The sequence below is a fragment of the Lygodium microphyllum genome, chromosome 22 (genome assembly GCF_053477565.2).
Source record: "Lygodium microphyllum isolate KBCC chromosome 22, Lygodium_microphyllum_v1.1.10, whole genome shotgun sequence".
NCBI lineage: Eukaryota > Viridiplantae > Streptophyta > Polypodiopsida > Schizaeales > Lygodiaceae > Lygodium > Lygodium microphyllum.
The window spans coordinates 79,593,024-79,609,309 of record NC_141156.1 but is presented as its reverse complement, the minus strand read 5'-3'; positions in this window follow the sequence as shown (position 1 = coordinate 79,609,309).

The window sequence follows — 16,286 nt, the reverse complement described above, 5'->3', positions numbered from 1 at the left end:
ATGGATCTCAAAGAAGGAGATCAAGACATACTCTATTGAATCCGTAAGGCAAGGAGCAATGGAGACTGCCTGTCTCTTTGAGAAGTACTTGGCCACCACCAGCATGCTTACAATACAAGCCCACCTCCTGGTGCATAAAGTGGAGATTGCGGGACCTGTCCATACGCAATGGATGTTCTTCTTGGAGTGCTTCATGAAAACCTAAAAGGCTTTGTGCGACAACAAGCTCAGCCAGAAGGTAGCATAGCTGAAGGTTGGTTGGTGTCAGAGGCATTAATATATATTTCACAGTGGCTACCAATAGTGGATTCAGAAAAATAGTATGCTATGGTTGCTAAAGAAGGATGATAGATTGACCAGAGATGTGGTGGTTGAAAATGGGGCAGAAAAAAGGATGGATGCTGCAATGGAGAAGAAAGTGAATCGTTTTTGTATGTTCACCATTCCTCCATGGAAACATGGCTTGCTAGGTACGAGCAAGCCATGAAAGATCAAGAAGAAGCGCAATCTGAATTTTGACGTACTATGCGCCATCAATCAATTCGATATCCTGAGTGCATGGAGGAGATGCCGTAGTTTATGTCAACATGATGGTTGCATGGAGCTTTGACCGTAGTGTCTTGTGAAGGGACGGAGGTCTCAACTGAGGAGTGAAAATTATCAAGGAGATGTAGTCCAAAGGTGACGACATGTTTAGGGTTTAGGGTTTCTAGATTTTATATGTGACAACTAATTCACTGTTTCAATCTACAATATAAAATATATAGTGAGACTTGGTTGCACGGATGGCATTTCTTGCGTGAAGCGTATCGACAAAATGCACTCCATAACGAATTGTGGTATCATGGCAAAGTTCGAGCAAGAGAGCCGACGACGAGCAACAAATCCAAAAACTGTTATAGATGAGATGGAGTATTTTGGGAACTTGCAAAGTATTATTATGGTGGATTACCATAGCTTCTCCATGATCCTATTCGATGTGCAGTGGTTTAAAGTGGTACTTGAAAGAGCTAGGGTAATAGTTCGACGAGGTCCATTTGGATTTCTCGAAATAGATTTAAAAAAAACATGGACGAATTTGCGCGACATGTTTGTATTTCCGGTCCATTGTGAACAGGTGCATGAACTCATGTTTATTTAATTTTATTACAACATGTTTCATCTCATAAAAGTTCAATCTCTCTTGTACGTAATTTTAAACATGTAATTTCCTATCCAAACCCCTAACAACCTCAATGGTGGTATGTTGTACCTTCAGCTCCCCAAAGTGTGAGAGTATATGATGAAAGCAATGTACCTAGCATAGATAAGGACATTATGCAAATAGAGGGGTCGATATTGCAAGGGGTGGCGGCGGCCGCCGAAAGCTTGGAGCATGTAGAGGAGCTAGAATCAAGTAACAATGATGGAAAGATAGGAGACCAAGAATTCTTTGAGAACGAGGTGGACTCATCCTTTTGTGGTGACCTTTCTATTGACCTTCTAGTTTATGTAGAGTTGTGTCAAGAGATTGATATGGGACCATAGGATTCGTCATACTTGGAGCATCCACCTACTCAATTTGTTGATGAATCGCTTATAAAGATACATAAGATATGCATTTTAAGTAAGATCATTTTTTAGATTTATATTATCATGCTTTTCTTGATTTATATTGATTATTCTAACATCAATTTTTATATGTGCAGGTGACCTTTCTAGATATTTGGATCCACATGATGAGTCGAGGGATGAGCGACAAGGAGCTACAAGAGATCTTCACACGTATGTCTCTAGATTAGATGGCTCCATTCAGAGATATGGCAGACTAGGAGCTGTCTTGGACACCATCACGTCATTTTGTTTGATGTACTTCGGTGTGCTCTGATGCTTTGGTTTCTAGTAGACAAAGTCGACACTCCAGACTTGGGTCGGACAAAGGGAGTGGTTCTTGGGGATGCTATGGAGATGTGGATGCACTAAGCCCATTGTCGGCTCGAGATATAGGTGCTACTCCTCGCTCTCATGTAGGTTCGAGAGAGTGCCAATGCCTTAACTATTGGCGGATGTCCTCTTTTGCTCTTGCCATTTCCCTCTGGATTATAGGCAGTAGTAAGAGCCAACTTAATCCCAAGTTGTGAGAAAAATTCTCTAGCTTCGTCTGCATCTAGCTCTCCACGATCAGCTGTAATCTTGCCTATACATCCATACCTGCAAAATATTTCTTCCAACATGAATTTACATACTGTAGTGGTGGTCTTCGTCTGCAAAGATCTGCCTTCAACATAGTTTGTAAGATCCTCCCTGGCCAAGACAAGATATCTCATCTGCCAAAGTCCCACTGGCAAAGTAACCAAGTCTACCACCCACTTATAATGCATACATAGTGGATAGGTCGGATGCAACTCATCACGATGCCGCACTAAAGAGTAAAGCTGACAGTTCCTGCAAGTCTCCACAAAGTGGGAAACATATTTATACATCCCTTTCCACCAGTATCTTTCTTTGATTTTCTCATAGATAGCCCACACACCTCTATGACCAGCCCAAGAACTCTCATGAAACTCTTGCATAATCTGTATCTGCATCGCTACCTCACAAACTACTCTCAAGGGTAGGCCGCCTCTCTTCTTTGGATGCTTCCAAAGAAAACCATCTTTCAAGAAATACCCATAAGCCTTTCTTCTGATTTTCTTGAATTCATCATTTGTCCAATCAGCTCTTCGAGTCAATGAACTTAGATACTGTCCCATTTGTAGCCACTCGTCAACATAGAGTTCTTTAGTAAAGGCTTCAACAGTAGATACATGACAATCATGAACAAGGACAGAAGCTGCAAACTCTGTCTCATCATCTTCTGCAAGCATTGACTCCTCATCCTCATATCTCGCTCTAGATAGCATGTCAGCAACTGGATTATCTTTCCCTGCTATGTGTCGAAATTCTGGATTCAATGATTTGATGTAGGCAATCCACCGAAGCATCGCTATATCTGGAGTCGAACAGCTAGTAATCATGCCAAGCAAAGGCAAACAATCTGTTTCCACAACAACTGAAGCACCAATAAAATACCCTTTATCACACTTCAGTGCAGTGACTACTCCCCACAACTCTCTTTTAATCTGCGGATATCTCCTCTGCCGCTCATTAAGAACTTTAGCTCCAAAGCGGATTGCATATCTATTTCCATCAGCATCATCCTGTCCCACTGCCCAACCTATGCCAATAGGGCTAGTATCAACTGTCAACATGATTGGGCGTCCACATTGATAATCCGCCTTGCAAAGAGTAGGAGCTGACTGCAACAGCTTCTTGAGTTTACGCATGGCTTTCGAATGCTTCTCATCCCAATGAAATTTCTGCCCCTTTCGAAGCAGTTGATAGAGAACATATGCTATGTGAGCAAAATGAGGAATCCAAATCATGTAAAATACACAAGCTCCCACAAATCTCCGCACCTCTGAAGTAGTCGAGCAATACTCTACAATCCTGCTTATGGCATCCACCTTTGCAGGTGAAGGCTTCTTGCCATAATAACCAACCATATGCCCAACTATGATGACTTCATTAACACCAAAGACAGATTTCAGCCCTGAAAGAGTCAAATTCACCTCCTCTAATCGTGTCAATATTTGCTCACAAGCAACCAAGTGTTCAGCCACAAATTGTCTACATCCTCGCAAATCAAGACTCTCATTCTTTTCTTCTTCTGCACAACCCTTAATAGGCACATCATCTAGGAAAGGTATGGTATACTGCGGAATACAGTCTCGTAGAACTCTATGCATAGCATTCATCATATGAGCAACTGAGTTGGTGGCACCTTGAGGCAAGGTACACATCCTCACAAGACCAATAGGTGTCCGCATAGTAGTAATATCCCTACTTTCCAAGGCAAGCTGAAACTGATCATAACCAGAATACAAGTCACCTAGAGAATAGATGGCTCATCCTGCAAAAGCCTCAGCAAACTCATCCACAACTGGACCTGTTCCCACATTCCTGATTGTCACTCTATTCACGGGCTGCATATCCTGAATAAATCTCAAGGTACCATTCTTCTTTGGTACAGTAAACCACCTGTTAGAATAGGGCGCAGAAGAGGGTTCCAAAATCCCCATCTTAATCTTCTCATTCTGCAACTCTATTAGCTTTGGCAAGTGTGCTCTAGGCATAGGTATAGGACTTATATTCCATGGCACATGAGGGACAGTGAAGATGATCATAGATGCAACCAATTCGGGACTAATGCAGCCAATTTCATGAGGAAAGAAAGCAAATGCCTTACCATGGCGACCAAGCATCTCTCTAAAACATTCTTTTTCCACTGGAAGCAAGAAATTATCATTTTCAATCTTCAATTCTACAAGAGTTTCAGCTGTAAATTTATGTCCAATATTTGCAGGATCTCTCAACATAGGCTGCTTCATAGCTTTTTCTATCTGCTCATCACTATCAGGAGGAAGCGGCCCTGCAACCGGCTTAACCTTCTTATCAACTGTTTTATACTTCGTGTCAACCTTGCCAGGCACTCTTTTCTTTGCTGCAATTTCTGCAATTTTTCAGCAACTCTCAGTTCTGTTGGCTAAAAGGTTTCAGCCCTTTGCTCTATGGACTGCATGGGTGCAGCTTGAAACTCTGTATGCTGAAATGTTTCAACATTAAACTCTGTTGGCTGAAAGGTTTCAGCCCTCTGCTCTGTGGACTGCCATGATGCAGCCTCATACTCCATATGCTGAATTTTTCCAGCATTTAACTCTGCTGGCTGAAAGGTTTCAGCCCTCTGCAACTCTGTAAGCTGATCAAGATCAGCCATAGATTCCGTTTGCTGAGTTTTCTCAGCCTCTAACTCTGTTTTCAGCATAAAATTAGAAATTTCCTGAAACATATCCAAGGTTTGCAGAGGTATGATCTTTGAACCCTTACATACATCAGTTTTCAGCATATTTCCCATCTCAAACAATGTATCCGCATAAGACATCCCTTCATACAGCCCATCTACATGCTCTTCTGCTTGCAAAATACCTGCAATCTTCAACTCTTTCTCCTTACGACCAATGTATTACCTGGCAGCTCTAGAAAAATCAGAAATATTCTGATAACTCACTGAACTATCTGAAGAAAAACCAACAAAATTAGTGGAGAAAGACTGGCTGCCAGGAGGCGAGATCTCCTCTTTTCTCCGCTTCGTACCATTGGCGTCTCGCAAGACAACATTACCTAATGAAAATCCAACTCCTTCACATGTAGTGGTGCCTCACGCAAGGAGTCCCTGTTTCTCAGATGATTTACTCCAACAGTCATAAACTGAATAATCCTTACTGCGTATCCGTGCATAGGCTGAGCCGTCATCCATCACTTTCGTCTCCATTCTTGCTTCTGTAATGAAAGGCTGTCCAAGAATAATCGGATAAGAGCAAGAATCCCGAACAAAGCAATGATAATCCTCTTCAACATTACCAATAGAAATTCTGATGCTCGGACAAGCAGCATACATATCACCAGAAGTATTATTGGCCGCTCTCATGCGCCAGCCATGCTCTGCATCCATAGGCCACTTACCACTCTCATAAACACCTCGAGCAATAAGATTAATCTCGGAACCATGATCGACTAAAGCGACCAAAGGAATCAGTTTCTCTCCAATCCTTACCACCGTCTCAGTGGTTGCTCTAGCCCAATGATTGCGTGAAAAATGGCTGCGAGGAATGAGGATAGGGGTTTCATCATCTTCATACTGCATAGGCTGAACTATTTTCTCCAACTGCAGATTGACAATATGACAACAGACATCGTGTTTACAGCAATAGAAGAGATGGAAGACGCCGACTGTATATCATGTCCGTGATTATGCTTTACAACCGTCACCAATTGTAGACTAGGATATGAGACAAGATCCAGGAGCATTCTGATTAGTTTGTGCAGCACAAAAGCCACAATGCATCTTCAAACATCCTATGCAATCCCAAGAAAAATCGATAGCTTTCAGTTAGTCAGGACAGGTATCGTTGGCATTCTGGAACGACAAAGTTTTATTTGTTAAGGGAGAGCCAAGTGATGTGCCATAATTCCAGTCGTCAAATCCCAGAGTTTGCTTAGCTTGCTCATTGGTTTTTCTGTTTTTTTTCGCCCATGTCTTTGACAACTTCGTCTCCATCACCATCAGTATGTCTTCTGCAGATTTATTGCCTTTTCTTTATCTATTGCACCATTGAGAGGATTCTCACCTTCGTCGAAGAGCGGGATCTTTTTGGCACCAGCCTTCTTCGCACCTCAGTCCCTCGTCTCCTACTACGCCACTTTCCATCCCTTCATGCTACTTCCTCTGCTTGACCGTCCTCACTCGGTGGTATTGTTGCAGCAGAGCGCTGAAGTTGTCTTTTCGTCTTCATCAGAAAGAAGTTCGATTATTCTGCTTTGACTCGTTCTTTTGCTGTCATCGTAGCAATACCAACGTCGGCTTCATTTCCTACTGTTCAATGCCATCAACTCCCTCCTTTGCATCACCTCTGTCATAGCAGCCTTTCCTGATGATCTCTCTTCGTTCCCCTTCCGAAGACAGCAATCCCTGTAGACGTCCTTCCTTTGCTGATGATCCCCTCTCTTCTTAGCTTCCCCCCTAAATTCCATAGCAATGCGCCCCTTTTGAATTTTGAGCGCCCCCAATCTCAACTTAGCATTGATAAGGCTATTTTGAGGATGCAAACCTTTTGATCTTTCTCTCCAATTTTCGAAACGGAAAGCCTTCTCTCAAAACAGTAGGCTCTATAGGCTTTTCTCTTAGATCCATCCGGATGGCACCTTTAAGTCGATAATCTAAAGATTCTTTGTGGGTGTCAATACCATCACAAACCCAAATTTATAGAAACTTTCTAAGAGTCTTCTTGTAGACATCCAAGAGTCCATTGAATTGACGTTCCCCTCCTTTCTTTGCAGTCTTGACTTCATTGGCATGGCGAATTCTAGCATAATCAAGGGAATACACAAGAAGGAGGGAAGAATCAATCTTTATTCCTCCATTCAAAAAGTCTTCGGCAAAGGCATATGAACCCTTCTCCTCCATGGCAGATAGTGCTAATGTATCTTCTTCAAAACTGCTTTATCCCGCATATTACGTTGACCTTGTTCACGTGCAACCTTTATCTGCATAGCTTAAATGTCAGCTTCTACAAAGCTTCCTTTGATTCCACGATTTCTTGCACTTTTCTTGGAGGTCATCATTGAAATTAACAGCTTGATAATGTCCTTTGGCATCAGTTTTTCATATTTTTCTGACACACACACAACATGCATACAAACAAAAACACACACAAATGGAGTATATACATTGGATGTAGGTACTGAAAAGGACGGATTATCTTAATGCATCAATCACACACAATGAAATACACGCGAAAAGATAACACAGATGCACAACAAAAATGGAGGTGTTTACGGCTCGGATGCACAGCAGCACGACAACGTACGTTAATTTTATTGAGTTACAAGAGAAGAAATCCCTTCTTAAATAATTTAAGAAAGAAAAAAAGAATGATAACAAAAACAAATTGTTTATCGTAGCGTAGACCAAATGGAAAACAATGAAGGTCGTGATGTTCAAGATTGCGAGGCATATCTTAATCAGCATGTCCCATGTCCTTGCTCTCAATGTAAACTGGCAATTAGATCAAAACATCAATTGTCTATAGAACACGTATGACGCTTCAGCAAGTTTCAATAAGAGATCATTGATAAGGCGATCTTAGATTTTGAGAAAATTGTATATCAATCGTGCATTGCATTTGCAAACTAAATGAATATCATATACAAAAACATTGGGTGTGGCCGGTAATTTTTCTATTCAGGGAGGTGACGTCTCGTCCCAAGGAGGAGTGTACCCTTTGTGGCCAGTTAGAAGAGTTTGTGGGTGTGCAATAGATGGAGTTCCTAAGCTAATCCAACACTTGGAATGCACTACCCAATCTATACCGTCAATACCAGAGGAGATAGGCAGCCTTCCAGACTTTCCTACAAATCTTGGAGCCTGAGATGGAGGCAATGATCAATGCATTGATGCCCATAGATGTCGAGACATGTGATCCGCTTAGAGAGGAAGCATCCATACCATTATATGTTGGGTGTCGAGTATCTCACCTGAAGACACTGCTTGCACTCCTAAGTGTGCAAAAAAAAAGAGTGGAGGGATGCAAGTGTGATTGAGTTGTTCAGGTACCTTGTACGTACGCATTGTTGATTTCTTTTCGGCACTATCATAAAAAAACATTTGTGTTTTTTCAAGGTATTTTAAGGTTTTTTTTTCAAGTTACTAAAGTATCATATATTTTCACTTGAAAATACCATGCCTGAGTCTCGTGATGATGCGGGACATGTTTTACGAAAGCTTAGCATGGACTACAATGGCATCCATGCATGTATCAACAATTGCATACTGTTTCAAGGAGAATATGAGACTATGGAGACATGTCCAAAGTGTGGTGCCCATAGGTATTAGTGGGACTTGCAAGGGAAAACCATCCCTCAAAAAGTTCTTAGATACTTTCTGCTTATCCCCCGCATGAACCATATGTTTCATACGCTCGGCATGGTGAGCTTGACAACGTGGCATGCGCAGAATAGATCCATAGATGGACTTCAATGAATATCAGTGGATTAATGTGCATGGAGCCACATTGACTCTATCTTTCTAGGCTTTTGAGAGCCAATGAATCTTCGGCTTGGTCTTACTATGGATGGAATGGTGCTTGGATCGGATGCCGTAAGCGTGCGTAGTGAGCGTCGGAAGGTCCCCAAGAACAAAAGAGCTCTACTTTTTGCACAAAACTCAAGGTAGAAAGCATGCATGACATGAACAAGAGAACAATTGGATGCAATCTCCCCCCATGCCTTGTATGAGCGCTCCACAAAGCATGTATTTTATGTATTAATCATCTTCAAGCTCAAATAATAGCCCAAATTACAAAATAGCACACTTTTGGCTTTTGAGTTTGCTTTAGTGCCAACTAGAAATAAAGCTAATGGGCGGGCGCCCAAGAAGTCAGGCATACCCAATATAATGTCCAAATACAAATATCATAATCGTACGCCCATGTGCATACGAAATAGTAAATAAATATCCAACGCCTTAATAAATAGGCATGAAAAAATATAGGCACCATGCCTAAGGTATGCGCCCATAAAAATATAGGTGATAACTCGAATACACGCTATCTTCCAATGCTTTCCACCGCCACTGCTACTATCTCTACACATCAACTGAAGCATTCACAATCGTTAGTAAAATAATACAATTAAACCGACAAAAGTGAATACCTAGCAGTCTTTAGCTACATAAATAAATCATTTGGTTAGAAATCAATCCTAACCTTAATTTATCACGAGTGCGTACTCTAAACTTATAAATGTTTATTAATTCAATATGTATTTTGCGGAATCACCCGCTATGGAATCACCCATGTACACACTAAATTAACGAAATGCCCGAAAAGGATAGGTGTCCCCATCGACTTCTCGCACAAAGAATTCACTTTGTGTATGAGCCCCGATAATCAAAGTTTATGGAATCCACTGTAAAACCTCACGGAATCCATCGTTGCACAGAATCCACCGTGAAATATGCCTCCTGGTATCATACCCTCAGGGTGGGATAGCAATTGTCCTCAATTGCTATTAGCTCAATGTGGAGCTAACAGAGTGGGGAAAGCATTTAAGTCTCTAGCATGCATACATTGGGCCTCTTCAACAGGATGGTTTTTAAACTTGATCAAATATCTAGAATATCTACGGCCAGTTCTAGTGGTCATAAAGTCAGTATCTATGATAGCTTCAGGCTCAAGGATTTCAGTCTCTTCATCTAACAAAGGTGGGTTTTCATAGATAGGGTGTACAGGTAATTGGCCTCTAAAGGGTCGTAATAAACTAATATGAAAGGTGTTGTGAATTTTCCAATGTGGTGGTAGTTCTAACTTAAATGCATTGTCATTGATTTTGTGAATGATCTTAAATGGTCCATAGAATCTAGGTGCTAATTTCACCACTGGGTGTTTATCTACACTTTGTAATCTACATTTTTCTATTCTTAACCAAATATAGTCATCAACTTTGAAATTCATGGCCTTTCTTTTCTTATTGGCTTGTTTTGTATATGATTGCTAGGCTTTGGCAATCATATCTTTAACCTCATTAAAAATAGTAGTGTGCATGTTAGCAATATCATCTGCACTCTGAATTCTATTTGATAAAGATGCAACAGGTGTAGACAATCTATAACCATAAATCACTTCAAACTGTGCTTTCTTTGTGGCTGTATGTGGAGTATTGTTATATGCAAACTAAAGTAAATGTAGATGTGTATCCCATGTATGTGGTTTAGAAATAGTGTAAGCACGTAAAAGATCTAAAATAGTACTGTTAGTAGCTTCTGTTTGACCATTTGTTCCAGGATGAAATGCAGATGAAAAATCAATCTTTGTTCCTAAGTTAGCAAACAAAGTAATCCAAAAATTATTATAGAATCTAGAATCACGATTAGAAATAATAACTTTTGGTAATCCATGATTAGTGAAAACAGTTTTAAAAAACAATTGTGCTGCTTGAGATGTTGTTAAAGTTTTCTTGCATGGAATGAAATATGCTTGTTTACTAAACCTGTCTACAACAGTCCAAATCATATCATGGTTAGCTTTAGTGTTATGTAAACCAGTAATAAAATCCATAGAAATATGTTCCCATGGTCTTGATGGAATAGATAAAGACATTAGTAAACCATACTGTTTACCATGATGTCTCTTAACTCTTTGACAAACTAAACATTTAGAAACAAAGTTAGATACATCAGTGTCCATATGTGGCCAATAAAAATCTTCAGTCAATGTACGCAAAGTAGATATGATACCTCTATGACCTTGATATGGAGGACAATGAATCTCATTCAAAACAAAAGATCTAAATGGAACTGTAACACATAATCTCTTTTCATAAAACATGAATCCATCATTGTAAGACAGTGAATCAATAGGAATCCAGTTATTTCCAACTAATTTATTCCAATCACCTTGAAAAGTAATATCCTAATAATAAGTATCTTTCATAGGGATAAGGGAATCAAATGATATGACAGAAATATTATGAATGGTCGGTCTTCTACTTAAAGCATCAGCTACTACATTCTCTTTACATGGTTGATATTGGATAAGGGGATGAAAACACTGAATGAAAGCTGCCCATTTGATATGTCGGTCAGATATTTGGGGTTGACTAAGGAGATGTCTAATGCTTTGTTGGTCAGTCTTAATCATAAACTCAGAACCCATTAAGTAATGTTTCCATTGACGTAAGGCTTGTACAATAGCTAACAATTCCTTATCATATGTAGAATATTTAAGTTCGGATGGTTTCAGTTTACAGCTAGAATAGGCTATGGGATGATTATCTTGCATAAGTACAGCTCCTATTCCAGATCCGCTAGCATCAGTAACTACTAAAAAGAATGATCTATTGAAATCAGGTAGTTCTAATACAGGAGCATGGGTTAATGCATGTTTCAATAAATCAAAAGTTTTTTGTTGATTTTTAGACCAATGATAAACAATACCTTTCTTTAAAAGTTTAGTCAAAGGCAAGGCAAGTAATGAAAAATTTCGCACAAACTTCCTGTAAAAACTAGCAAGACCTAGAAAAGAACGTAACTCATGCACATTTTTAGGTATGGGCCAGTTCAAAATTGCTTCTATCTTTTTAGGGTCAACCTTAATACCTTCTAATGACACAATATGACCTAGATATTCAATTTCTGTTTGAAAGAACTCACTCTTTTCTGGAGTAGCATACAATTGATTATCTTTCAACAACTTGAAAACTAAAGACAGATGTTCATGATGCTCTTTCTCATTTTTACTGAATAATAAGATATCATCAAAGAATACTATAACACAATGCTAATATTTCAAGAATATGCGATTCATCATTCGACTAAATGTAGCAAGTGCATTAGTCAATCCAAAAGGCATCACTAAAAATTCATAATGTCCAAATTGTGTTCTAAATGCAGTTTTGAATATATCAGATTTATCTAATCTCACTTGATGATAACCAGATTTAAGATCTATCTTACTGAATATGGCAGAACCTTGTAGTTTATCCATAAGATCATCTACCCTAGGAATTGGATATCTATTCTTTACAGTAATTTTATTCAGGGCACGATAATCAATGCACATGCGATAAGTATTATTCTTCTTCTTTACCAATAAAACAGGTGCGCCAAATGGAGAACTACTAGGTCTAATTAATCCTCTGTTTAACAATTTCTCTACTTGATTCTGAATTTCTTTATGTTCAATCTGGTTATGCCTATATGGTGCTTTACATGGTGGTTGTGTACCAGGAATTAAATCTATTTTGTGATCTTCAGGACGTGAAGGTGGTAGTCCAGGTGGTAAATCTTCAGCAAAACAATTTTTAAATTGTGCAAGGAATTCTTTATGCCTAGGATGCATATGTTTTTCTTTAGCTTGAAGTTCATTCACCCAAATTAAATAAGATTTACTACTTTTACGTAATGCACGTTTAGCTTGAGTATGAGTAAGTAGTGGAAAATTATTAGATGCGTGCATACCGTGCAATGTAATTTGTTTTCCTTGAAAATGAATTTTAATTGAATGCCTGGAATAATCTATGTTAGGATTATGCTGATGACGCCAAGGCATACCTAGGATAATATCATTGGACTGTAAAGGTACAACTAGGAAATTCCTTCGTTCAGTGTATTCACAAATTTTAATTTCTAAGTCTTGCACCTCTTGTGTTCCATTATACCTTGTGCCTAAGAATGCTGCTTTAATGCGATAATGCGTAGGAACAGTTTGTAATTTCAATTCATTCACTAGCTTTGCAGAAATAAAATCATGTGTACTACCATCATCATGCAAAATAATCTTTTCTTTTCCATGCACTAAACATTTCATTGTCAACAAAGAATGTGGAGTTGGCATACCTGGTGAAATATCTGAAGGAGTAGCAATGTCGTCCTCATCTTCCGTAAAGTCAGGCATTTCCTCACGTTCTTCATCTTCCATTGCTCCAAGATAATTGATATGGATAGGTGGCTTCTTCGATTGACAATTGGCTGCTAGATGTCCAGGTTGATGGCGTTTGTAACACACTATAGGTTTGGCTTTGGATACATTGTTGGCAATGGCAGGAAGCCTATGAATATTGGGATTTGGCTGTGAGGATGACTTAGGGTTTTAATTGATATTTGATGGCAAAGCAGGTGGTTTTGTCCAAGACTTACGGAAAGATGATGAAGGAAAATGACTTTGATTGAATCTTCTAAAATTTGAATTGAATTGCTTTGAACCATACTTACCATTTGCTTGAAATTGTTGTGGACGCTTGTCTCTTCCTCGAATCTTGTCTTTAGTGTCATGAGCCAAAGAAATTTCTTCTTCAAGGGTTGTAGGCTTGAATATATTGACTTCAGTGTAGTAATGCCCAAGTAAGCCAGACATAAATTTGTGCTCGTGGTTCGCTTCAGGTACGTCTTCAAGCATTCTGAGTTGCAGTAGGGCATTCCAAAAGCGTTCAGTGTACTGGGAAATAGGCTCACGATCTCTTTGCTGTAGAAGATACCATTGCTTTATGGCTTTTTCATGGAATTGAGGAGGAAGGAAATTCTGTAGAAACTTCTTTTTGAAACTCTCCTAGGTAGTGGGACATTCAATACTCTTACGATCCATGGTCCACCAAAGAGAGGCTCGATCGACTAAATGATTAGTGACACATTTAATTTTGTCTTTTTCAATGTATGTCTCTTCATGAAAGTAATCATGAAACTGACTGATGAATGCAAGGACAGTCTTTCCATCTCGAGTTCCATTGAAAGTACGAAATTTGAAATTTCTTTTACTTATCTTTGTTTCTTTGCGGATGGATTGAGCTTCGAGTGTCGCATCGATGGTCGCCCAGCACGTCCTCTTGCCATTCAATGAAGATTTTTAGTTTTAAGCTTCTTTAAGCTTAATACTAAGCTTTCTAACCTTTAATTTTAAGCTTTTAAGATTTTGAAGATATAGAGCTTATCTGTGTTGCCTGTGGAAAAACGACTTGGAGAGGGAGATGTGAGAGTTGTCCTCCGCCTCCTCAGGCCGGTCCTTCGCAATCAGAGGCTGTAGACAGAGGTTCTTGACCGCCAGGAATCCACTTGTATCAACCGTTCGCGATGAAACAGACTGTAGAGCTCGATCGTTCCAGGAGCTCCGCCTTCGTGCAAGATGGGTAGCAATTGGAAGCTCTCGATCTCAGCTTCGCTCTGATACCACTAGTGCTCAGATTGGATGCCGTAAGCGCGCGTAGTGAGCGTCGGAAGGTCCCCAAGAACAAAAGAACGCTACTTTTTGCACAAAACTTAAGGTAGAAAGCATGTACGACATGAACAAGAGACCAATTGGGTGCAATCTCCCCCCATGCCTTGTGTGAGCGCCCCACAAAGCATGTATTTTATGTATTAATAATTTTCAAGCTCAAATAATAGCCCAAATTACAAAATAGCACACTTTTGGCTTTTGAGTTTTCTTTAGTGCCAACTAGAAATAAAGCTAATGGGCGGGCGCCCAAGAAGTCAGGCATACCCAATACAATGTCCAAATACAAATATCATAATCGTGCGCCCATGCGCATACAAAATAATAAATAAATATCCAACACCTTAATAAATATGCACGATAAAATATAGGCACCATGTCTAAGGTATGCACCCATAAAAATATAGGTGATAACTCAAATACACGCTATCCTCCAATGCTTTCCACTGCCACTGCTGCTATCTCTACACATCAACTGAAGCATTCACAATCGTTAGTAAAATAATACAATTAAACCTACAAAAGTGAATACCTAGCAGTCTTCAGCTACATAAATAAATCAACTAGTTAGAAATCAATCCTAACCTTAATTTATCACGAGTGTGCACTCTAAACTCATAAATGTTTATTAATTTAATATGTATTTTGCGGAATCACCCGCTATGGAATCACCCTTGTACACACTAAATTAACGAAATGCCCGAAAAGGATAGGCGTCCCCATCGACTTCTCGCACAAAGAATCCACTTTGTGTATGGGTCCCGGTAATCAAAGTTTACGGAATCCACCGTAAAACCTCACGGAATCCACCGTGAAATATGTCTCCTGGCATCATGGCATGAACCCATTTGGTCCGCGCTTAACTTCTTATAGTGTGTGGCATATAATCCTTGTCAACTACAACATCCCTCCTTGGCTTTCTGTGAAGAAATGATATCTCATCCTTAGCTTGCTTGTTCCTGGTTGCTACAAAGTCAAAAATATGGATGTGTATCTTCGTCCATTAGTCCACGACCTTAAGATTTTGTGGGGGGAGGGGGTCACCGTAGAAGATATGAGCAAGCACCATAGTCGATGGTCCACCAATATTCAAGCCATTTTCATGTGGACCATGCATGACTCTCGGGGATTTGGGGAGTACTTAGGTAAGTAGGCTTCCGTTCTCGTTGGTAATATCTATCATAGCTCATTCAAGTTTGTATTCACTAGCTAGAGGTGTTAGGACAGGTCTGGTTACCTCAAGTTATCATGCATGTCAATTGTGTGGACCACGGTTAGACTCCCAAATGTCATGAACTATGAAGAAGATGATATATCAAGGATACGCTGCTTTCTTTCCAAAGGGTCATGAACTCATGAAGGTTTTTTGGACAATCTCCAACACGTATGAATGCCCAAAGATGGTATGAGCTGAAAATGGTCCACACGGAGTCACATTCAAACAAAATGCGATGGTTCTCAGTTTTCTACGAGTTGACGTATTAGACCCACTTATAGATCAACCACTTGTTGGATCCCATGCATATTTTCAAGAACGTGGGTAGCTTACTATGGGACCACATCATAAGAAAGAGAGATACTATAGGGGCACAAATGGATTTGAAGGAGGTAGGCAAGATGGAGGCGCTTTGGTCGAGTGCTAATGGTCACTTGCAGCTACCTCGCACTCCTTGGGTTTTGTCCACTAAAGAAGAGCACATTGTGAAGAAAATTATCAAGTCTATCTGCACTCAGACGGGTATGATGTATTCTCTTAGGTTTGCGTTTTCTAAAGATGACCAATTATGAGGGCTAAAATCCCATGATTGGCATAAGATATGTCACATTTGTACTATGAATGGATTCTAAGTGGCTTGTGTATTTTGCTATTTGGAGTGTAGTCATTGTTCATAATGCTTTCTCATTTGTGGTAGTTTGTACTACTGATCACGATCACAGGATGCCTTA